The sequence below is a fragment of the Gigantopelta aegis genome, chromosome 5, assembly GCF_016097555.1.
Source record: "Gigantopelta aegis isolate Gae_Host chromosome 5, Gae_host_genome, whole genome shotgun sequence".
Classification (NCBI taxonomy): Eukaryota; Metazoa; Mollusca; class Gastropoda; order Neomphalida; family Peltospiridae; genus Gigantopelta; species Gigantopelta aegis.
In genome coordinates this window covers 26,254,685-26,264,579 of record NC_054703.1, presented here as the reverse complement: position 1 = coordinate 26,264,579, position 9,895 = coordinate 26,254,685, and the positions used below count along the sequence as shown (strand labels likewise).

Here is a 9,895-nt window from a genome sequence, read left to right as displayed (position 1 = left end):
GAGTGTCGCTGTGTCAGGTAACCTTGGTCTTGAATGTATGGGGTACCTGTAGCCCGCTGAATGGGGTACAAGTAGCCCGCTATAATTTGTAGCTCGAGTGTCCTCTAGCCCTCCCTTGTTTATATGTAGTCGGGGAGGGCTAGACGACACTCGAGCTGTTACAATTTTATGTGAAATTAGGTGTGCTGTAAAATTTCCAGTTAATACCTTGGGGGAGGGAGTTATCCAATTCATATTTTGGTTGAGGGGCGGGATTTAGCTCAGTCGGTTGAGTGCTCGCCTGGGGTGCTTGCGTCACAGGATCGAACCATCTTGGTGGGTCCATTCAACTGATTGGATTTTTCTCATTCCAAACAGTGCACTACAACTGGTCAAAGGCCGGGGTATGTGCTATCCTGTCTGTTGGAAAGTGCATATAACAGATCCCTCGCTGCATTAAGAAAAATGTAACGGGGTTTTCTCTGATGACTAAGTGTCAGTATTACCAAATGTTTGACATCCAATAGCCGATGATTAATAAATCAATGTGCTCTAGTGGTGTCATTAAACAAAACAAACACACTGATGACTAAGTGTCAGTATTATTAAATGTTGGGGCGGGACGTAGCTCAGTGGTACAGCGCTCGTTCGATGCGCGGTCAGTCTGGGATCGATCCCCGTCGGAGGGCCCATTGGGCTATTTCTCGTCACAGCCAGTGCATCACGACTTGTATATCAATGGCCGTGGTATGTGCTATCCTGTCTGTGGGATGGTGCATATAAAAGATCCCTTGCTGCTTGCTTGCTGCTAGCCCATGAAGTGGCGACAGCGGGTTTCCTCTCTCGATATCTGTGTGGTCCTTAACCATATGTCTGACGACATATAACCGTAATTAAAATGTGTTGAATAAAACATTTCTTTCTTTTACCAAATGTTTGACATCCAATAGCTGATGATTAATAAATCAATGTGCTCTAGTGGTGTCGTTAAACAAAACAAGCACACTTATAATTTTGTTGAAATGGTGCACATAGTATTTTTAGCCACATTTGTTAACATCGTCGCCTATGGTATTTGATTTGGTGTTGTAAAATCTATAATATCCCGCCACACATTGATCGGTAAAGTGCAACTGCTTGCTTCACAGCAAACCATATCCGTGTCGACCCGGTGATTGTAAATAGACAACTTTGAGAAAATATTGCCGACATTGTTCAAGAATTAATTACGCTTAAGTCCCGCTAGACTTGCGCACGATTTGGAGGAAACAATTTTGTTTCTCGTTCTGTTTTATACTTTCGTAATTAAATATCATTAAAGATGCAAAACATTTTCGATTTTTTTAAATATATATTTTTTTTATTTATTTATTGATCTGTGACAATTACCGGCGCATTTACAGAGTCGGGGGTCGAAATCAAAACTCGACCCACCCCTATGGCTTACTAGAGAGTGTGCACCATTTAAGGCTTACTAGAGATTGTGCCCCTTTACGACTTACTAGAGATTGTGCCTCCCCCTTTATGGGTTACTAGAGATTGTGCCCCTTTACGACTTACTAGAGATTGTGCCTCCCCCTTTAAGGCGTACTTGAGACTGTGCCCCCTTTAAGGCTTACTAGAGATTGTGCCCCCCTTCCTATAGATTGTGCCCCCCTCTCTCCTTTAAGCCTTACCTACTAGACATTGTGCCCCTCACCTACTCCAGATATAATTCCTACGGGCCTGTCAAATTCACTCGGCGAGTCCCTGCGAATAAATGTCTGCAACGACACTTAACTGCGACATACATTGATGTATTTTACACGTTGTAAATGACATGGCCAAGTCTACCACTATTACCACGCAGCGATAAATCCGCAAAAAAAATTAGTAGTTGATATAAGTGATCAAACAAAGGAGAACATCGGAGTTTAAATAAAATGTATCGGAATGTTTACAGCTATAACGGAGAAACGCAGCGTTACGGCAGGTGAGTTTTTGTGTTTTCGTTTTCATCCTATTTAATTTTTGGTCAGACATTTTAATAATTTCTTTTATCGCTTTCGTCTTAATGGATTTCCCATTTCTCATTAAACCAGTATGCTACGCCACGCCTAGCTGGTGTATAAACTGTCGTGGTATGTGTGGTCCTGTTTGTGTGTGTGTGTGGGGGGGGGGGGGGGTTGTAAAAGACGTATCTGCTGAAGTTTTAATGTAAAAGTAAATACTGCTGATTAGTATAATTTGAAAATAGGTATCAAGTTTTAAAAAAATAGTTCATTTTAGAAACATTAACAATTCAGTTTGAACCAATATTTGTAAATGTTTATGTTTTCAGAACAAAATAAAACAGTGGGTATGTAATAGGTCTACTTCGGGCACTAAGGTCGACGAATAATTCGAACAATTATTATCATTCATTCCAGGGTCAGCGTAATGTATTTAAAAGTGTGTGTGTGTTGGGGGGGGGGGGGGGGGGGGGAACTGTTAGTTCGATTATCAGGGATGAATGAAATAGTGATGTTTTTTAGGGATCAAACCTAATAAGACCGGAAGGTTCCCCGCGAAAATGTTTAATATCAGGTGTTAAAATATAGCATTTCCATCCATCTGATCACAGTAGTAGGGAAATGAGGTGGGGGAGACATGCCCCCCCCCCCCCCGTTTCGCTGCCAGCGGCGTAGCCAAGGGATTGTCCACGGGTCCATGCTCCCCCCTCCAATCAAATTAAAAAAAAAAAAAAACGATTACATTTTCAGGGCCGTACTAGCGGGGAGGGGGGACAAGTGGGCAGTTGCCCCCCCCCCCCCCCCCCCGAAAAAATTATAGAAATTTAAAGAAAATTCTCTTCTTAACCATTTTGCCCCGCAAACAAAAAATCCTAGCTACGGCCCTGATTTTATAAAATCATCCAATAACACCTGCTATTAAAAAATCGAAGGGTTGCCTCCCTCCCCATCCCCCAATATAAAATCCTGGTTACGTCAGTGTATGCTGTCCATGCATTCTAGCAAATATATAGTATCAGTGTTGTTTTCAGTGAAATGTGCTATTGAAATCTATCCTACTGAATTTGGAATAAGCATATAATTATTGTCGTTAAATGCAGGCCGTAAGAAAAACAACATGTTCTATCAAATGATTTCTATTACGTGCTGTATCACATAGGCAATTAAAGGCTATTTAAATAACCGAGGTGAAAGGTCACAGTACGCGTGACGTTATTAAATAGGTGGGGTATTACCATTTCATTTCAACTTATTTTCGTGCTTATATTCAATTAAGGTTCAAGCACGATGTCCTGGGCACACGCCTCAGCTATCTGGGCTGTTTGTCTAGGACAGCGGATTAGTTAGATGGTTAGTGGTTAGTGAGAGAGAAGAGGGTGTAGTGGCCTTACACCTACCCATTGAGCTCTTAAGAACTCGCTCTGGGTTGGAGCCGGTACCGGGCTACGAACCCTGTACCTACCAGCCTGTAGTCCGGTGGCTTAACCACTGCGCCACCGAGACCGGTTGGAATTACCATTACATAGCAACACGACGTCAAAGATCACACCTTTATGACGTCATAACAATTGCGGTTACCTTTACGAAGTAACGTGTCGCTTTCTGGACTGTGTTCCGTGGTTTACTGGAATACTAACATCAGTCTTCTTTATGTTTTCACCGTTTTGATGTTCAAGTTTATAATGGGTAAGTGCTACCTTGTTACGCATTATGCAGTTTCTTCTTCTTCTTCTCCGTATTGAACCACCTCTCCAGATTTTCCATTTTGATTGAGATTTCGAGTTCGATTGAGATTGAAGTACAAGCAGCCATTACACTCTTAATGCAGTGATTCTTTTCAAATGTATTTTATCACATAGTTCTATAGACAGGCGATTTAACCGGTAGATAAGCTCGAATTTTCCTTATACCGATACAGACGTGTACTGTCGAGGATGATTTGTGTTAGACGAGGTTTTGTCTTTAGGCCTACATTTTTGATTCCATGTGGTTCCATGTAGCTCTCTGTAAATGTTTGGCATATAAAGTTTCATGAATTCTCAGAATATATATAAAATAAAATAAACAATCAAGTAATGCATTTAGCTCAGTTTGCATGAATAATACTATTAATAATAATAGGAATAGCCATTATGATTTTTAATTTTTAATTTATATTTTTTTTTTTTTTTTTTTTTTTTTATTATTTTTTTTTTTTTTTTTTTTTGGTACGTATGGTTTTCCTGTAACATTTATAATTTATGGAAATATATTATGGGTCACATTGGTGAACCAAATTGTATTGAATTAAATAATGTCAGCCTATCGGGTTTTCCGACTGACAACGAACATGAAAATCGTGAAAATCGACAATACAGTTAAATTTTCAACTTTTGACACCCTATAAACTTTGCTCGCCACGGTCTAGATCACCCTCCGAGGTCACTGGGTCATAGGATCTAAACCCCACGGTGGACCCATTCTCCAATTGTCCAATTTTTCTGTCCCAAACAGAGCCCCACGACTGGTATATATCAATGACCATGGTATGTACTGTCCTGTCTGTGGGAAGCTGCATATAACAGATCCCTTGGTGCTAATGGTAAAACCGGCATCGGTGGTGTCGTGGTTAAGAATAAGAAGCTATCGGACATAAGGCTAGTAGGTACTGGGTTCGCGGCCCGGTACCGGCTCGCACCCAGAGCGAGTTTTAACGACTCGATGAGTGTAGGTGTAAGACGACTACGCCCTCTTCGTTCTCACTAACAACTAACAACTAGCAACTAACAACTAACAACTAACAACTAGCAACTAGCAACTAACAACTAGCAACTAGCAACTAACAACTAGCAACTAACAACTAGCAACTAACAACTAACAACTAGCAACTAGCAACTAACAACTAGCAACTAGCAACTAGCAACTAACAACTAGCAACTAGCAACTAGCAACTAGCAACTAACAACTAACAACTAGCAACTAACAACTAGCAACTAGCAACTAACAACTAACAACTAGCAACTAGCAACTAGCAAATAACAACTAGCCCACTGTCCTGGACAGACAGCCACGATAGCTGAGGTGTGTGCCCAGGACAGAGCGCTTGAACCTTAATTGGATTATGAGCACGAATATAAGTTGAAATGAATGAAAAGTAATGGGAACAAAATTGTAACAATTTACCTCTAAGACAATATGTATGAATTATCAAATGTTTGACATCCAATAGCCGATACTTAATTAATCAATGTGCTCCAGTGGTGTCGTTAAACAAAACAAACTTCAACTTTCTTTCTTTACATCATCTCTCCGCCACTACCCAGTGCCGGATTTATAAGGTGGCAAAGGGGGGGGGGGGCAATTGCCACGCCCCCCCTCCCCACCAGAGCCCCCCCCCCCCCCCCCCGACTAAGGACTTCCTTTATAAAAAAGTAATAATTATAAAATTAGTTCTTATTTTTTAATTTGTCATGTAATTTAATTTCTATGTTGAGGGGCCCCCGAACCTGAAGTGTCCCGGGCCCCCTAAGGTTTAAATCCCACTCTGCCGCTACCAATTTTAAACAGTTTTACATTAACCTTAGCGGGTGGGGTGAGGGGTGGGGGTGAGTACATATACTGTGTAATTATATTTAACGGGATGGTGTGTGTATGTGGGGGAGTGTGTTGGGAGGTGGGGGGGGGGGGGCAGAAATGGGTTGCATAATTGATCGACGTCATCAAACCCTGTGCCCCATGACTAGTATATCAAAGGCCGTGGTATGTGATGTCCTGCCTGTGAGGCAAAAATGCATACAAAAGTAACCTTTCTGCTAATGGAAAAAATTAATTATCAAAGGGTGTTTTTTTTTTGGGGGGGGGGGGGGGGGGGGGGGGGGTAGGGAGGGTTTCTAAGATTGCGTCAAACATAACAAATATTTGACAACAGCCGATGATTAATTAATCAAGGTACTATCGTGGTGTCATAAATAATAAAAACAAGCTTAACAATGTGTTTCTCGCATTTATCAATAATCGTTAACGTTTTTCACTCTGTAGTCGCGAGTCTGTGCCGGTTTTGATTAAACGACACTAATTTAATATCATTGATTAATATATCGTGGCGAGACAGCTCCAGTGTCAAATATCGAAAATTGTTCTGCAACTTTTTTTCTCTCTCTAATCAATACAGTTGCTGGACAACAAACGACCCGGGACAGGTATCGACTCTCCCACTGATGACGTTAACGTCAATTTATGTAGATAGATTTTTAGACCTGTCCGACGTGCTATTTTTAAAGGGACCGACCCCAGTATTCAAACACTACGGCATATTTTTCATCAATATTGGCGTCTTTGCGTGGGTTTTTTTTGTGGGCTTGTTTTGTGAGGTTTTTTGTTGTTGTTGTTGTTAATTGAAATCAGACATTGCTAAGATTTTACTGTTAAAGGCATATTGTCACAGACCACTGACCTATTACATGGCCTAACAAAGTATTACTTTAAAAATAATATATATATATATATAATTTTTATTATATATATATATATATATATATTTGTCCCTAAATGTATTTTATTCAACCATCTACGTAACCACCATACTCCACTTATTAATGATATTTTGTAAAAAATAATTGAATTATGGCAATGGTCCATAATTCAAAAACTAAAATTGCTGAGAGGGTTGACATGGATTTCACTCCATCATGGTGTAGTTAAAGTGATGCACTAGCTAGATTTGGTCTGTAAAAAATAATGTAATATTGATTTATTATTAATTTTTAGAGAAATAAGGTCCTTAAATCTGTGACAGTATGCCTTTAAGGTTATCCATTTTCGTACATCAGAAATGTTTCTTGTCATACTGCTGTTTTTATTATTTTGGGAGCAGGATGTAGCCAAGTGGTAAAGCACTCACTCACTCGATGCGCGGTCAGTCTGGGATCGATCCCCGTCGGTAGGCCCCATTGAACTATTTCTCGTTCCAGCCAGTCCACCACGACTGGAATATCAAAGACCGTGGTATGCACTACCCTGTCTGTGGGATGGTGCATATAAAAGCTCCCTTGCTGCTAATCGGAAAGAGTAGCCCATGAAGTGGCGACATCGGGTTTCCTCTCTCAACATCTGTTTGGTCCTTAACCATATATCCGACGCCATGTAACCGTAAATAAAATGTGTTGAGTGCGTCGTTAAGTAAAACATTTCCTTCTATTACTTCGGAATGTTTTTTTGGGGGGGGGGGGGTTTCCGTCATACTTTGAAAAAACGCACGTACCTCTGAGAAGTAACGGTTATGGAGACGAGCTCTAGTCTACTCTTTAAAGAGACATTCCTGAGTTTGCTGCAGTTTTTAAGATGTTATCGACTAACAGAGACTTTTTAACGATTGTAATTACATATCAAATATATTGTTCTGCATAAAATATTAGTGGCTGTATATTAAATGTGTTTCTGATCGTTCTAATATTTGTACTAGGTTAAATTTCATTTTATTTCCTAAAAACTATTTTTTTCGTACGTACGAAATAATTTGAAGACAAAATCCAGTTTGGGCTTTTTACAAATATTAAGACGACCAGAAACAGACTGAATATACAGACACTGACAATCTAAACAAGAAAATATATTTAATATGTAAGTTTAATCGTAGAAATATTTTATTAGTCGGAAACATCTTACAATGCAGCAAACTCGAGAATGTCCCTTTAAGTATAGATTTTTCGGGGCACGTTGAATTTCCAGGCCCGTAGCCAGGATTTTGAGGGGAGTGGGGGATGGGGGTGGGGGACGTTTAGGCTTATGGTGAGGCACGAGTTGCTTAGGAGGGTCCGGGGGCATATTGAAAAAAAAAAAAAAACGCCACCGGTACGGGGGGGGGGGGGGGGGGTCGACCGATCCCCCGACCCCCAATGGCTACGGGCCTGAGTTCGAGAGAGGAACAGAGTAGTAAAGATTCTGTCATAGTAGTCGCCACTGGGTTATTTCCCCTCTCAAGCATAACTGATACGGCCACAGACCACAATTATTTATATTTCTATATAGCGTTAGTGGCTATAGCATTTTTATTAACATCAGCAGGCCCATGGATTTTTTAATGCACCTGAGGGCAGCATACTATGGAAAGGGCAGCATACTATGGAAAGGACAACCCCATGTTGTCCAGAGTTTGAAACAAACACACCCACTAATCCCGGCTGGAGTACACCCATTTTACACCAAAAGCACTGCCAGAATTGCCACAAAACAGTCTTCAATGTCCATGGGCGTATGGGGACTCTTTGATTTAGGGGGGCTGGAGGGGTTGATTTGCCCGAAACTTTACCCAGATAAAAACTGCCCGAATTTTCCCCACTGTTTTCCCACTGTTTTGCCCATGTCAATGTCAACAAGTCACACATGTTAACGAACTACATGCTCTCCCCTGTCATAGTACCGGCCTCGGTGGCGTAGTGGTTAGGCCATCGGTCTACAGGCTGGTAGGTACTGGGTTCGGATCCCAGTCGAGGCATGGGATTTTTAATCCAGATACCGACTCCAAACCCTGAGTGAGTGCTCCGCAAGGTTCAATGGGTAGGTGTAAACCACTTGCATCGACCAGTGATCCATAACTGTTTCAACAAAAGCCATGGTTTGTGCTATCCTGCCTGTGGGAAGCGCAAATAAAAGATCCCTTGCTGCTAATCGGAAGAGTAGCCCATGTAGTGGCGACAGCGGGTTTCCTCTCAAAATCTGTGTGGTCCTTAACCATATGTCTGACGCCATATAACCGTGAATAAAATGTGTTGAGTGCGTCGTTAAATAAAACATTTCTTTCTTTCCTGTCAACGTAGTCTAATAGCAGACTACTTGCGCTGACATATTTCCGGACAACCAAATGGGAAGATAACTGTGATCTGAGGCCATACATCTGTCTGTTTACTGTTAATAGGTTGTGGTACATGATTCACCATTTAATTAGTAACCGAATTAGGAAAGAAATTTCTTTTTAGTGGGGGAGAAGTTCTGGTGATGACCAACCTACATAATATGTATTGTTATGCATGTAGCGTAGTGGTGTTACAATAGTCGGTTATAATAGAAAATCAATCGGCCTCGGCGGTGCCGTCGTTAAGCCATCTGACATAAGGCTGGTAGGTAGTGGATTCGCAATCCTTTACTGGCTCCAACCCAGAGCGAGTTTTCACGACTCAATGCAGGCCTGCACAAATTAAAAATTTGCATAACCGGAAAATCGGTTATGCCAAAAAAAATTGCATAACCTATTTTGATTTGCATAACCGGTTTTTTTAAAAAATGAAAAAGAACTTTAAAATAATTTTAATAAAGAACACCATTGTCATGTTGAAGTAAAAATGAACTGTAATAATATACCTTTATAGTATACACGTCAAACTTATACAGTCAAATTTTTCATCGCCATGTGTGATATTTGACAATTTCCCGTAATCAGCCGAAGTTTACCGATTAACGTTTATTAATGGAAGTATCGCAATTTCTGATTGGCCGCATTTTGAAGGAATTCCCTTCGGTGACATCCAACAACCAATGAGAATATCTTACACTTCACAATATAAGTATTCTAGCTAGACTGGTATCTGCCATTTCCGTAACATTTAATTATAATAACACGTCGGAAACCAGTCAAGTTGTTTGTACCCGCGATGTATCGTACGGTCACACGTTTTCGATCGACACGCGTTTCTGATCGTTCACATTTGTAATTGCAATAGTGCGAGAATGTGCGAACACTGATGTCACCACAAGAACGAAAACGAACACGGAAGTCACTGCTTTGTTCCGAGAGAAAAATTATTAAATACTTATAATTTTTTATTTATATTTTATTCATATATTTCGCTTAAGCGATCGAAAACCGGTGACTCTAGGACATTTTATTCAGAAAGTTTTGCACGAACGGTAAATCGGTTATGCGAAATAAATTTGCATAACCGACGCACGAA

General features: G+C 40.6%; 1 protein-coding gene across 4 annotated transcripts in view; it reads left to right on the top strand.

Annotated features, from left to right (window-relative positions):
- The first annotated feature begins 1,848 nt into the window (after positions 1–1,848).
- The window catches only part of LOC121373527 (echinoderm microtubule-associated protein-like 2), a 93,754-nt gene continuing 85,707 nt past the window's right edge, over positions 1,849–9,895 (top strand). For 3 of the 4 annotated variants that reach the window (XM_041500203.1, XM_041500204.1, XM_041500200.1), the window contains exon 1: positions 3,418–3,656. The gene's annotated coding sequence lies outside the window, so the exon portion shown is untranslated. Of the gene's footprint in view, positions 1,952–3,417; positions 3,657–9,895 lie in introns of those variants that run through there. The other variant, XM_041500202.1, reaches the window with a different exon arrangement.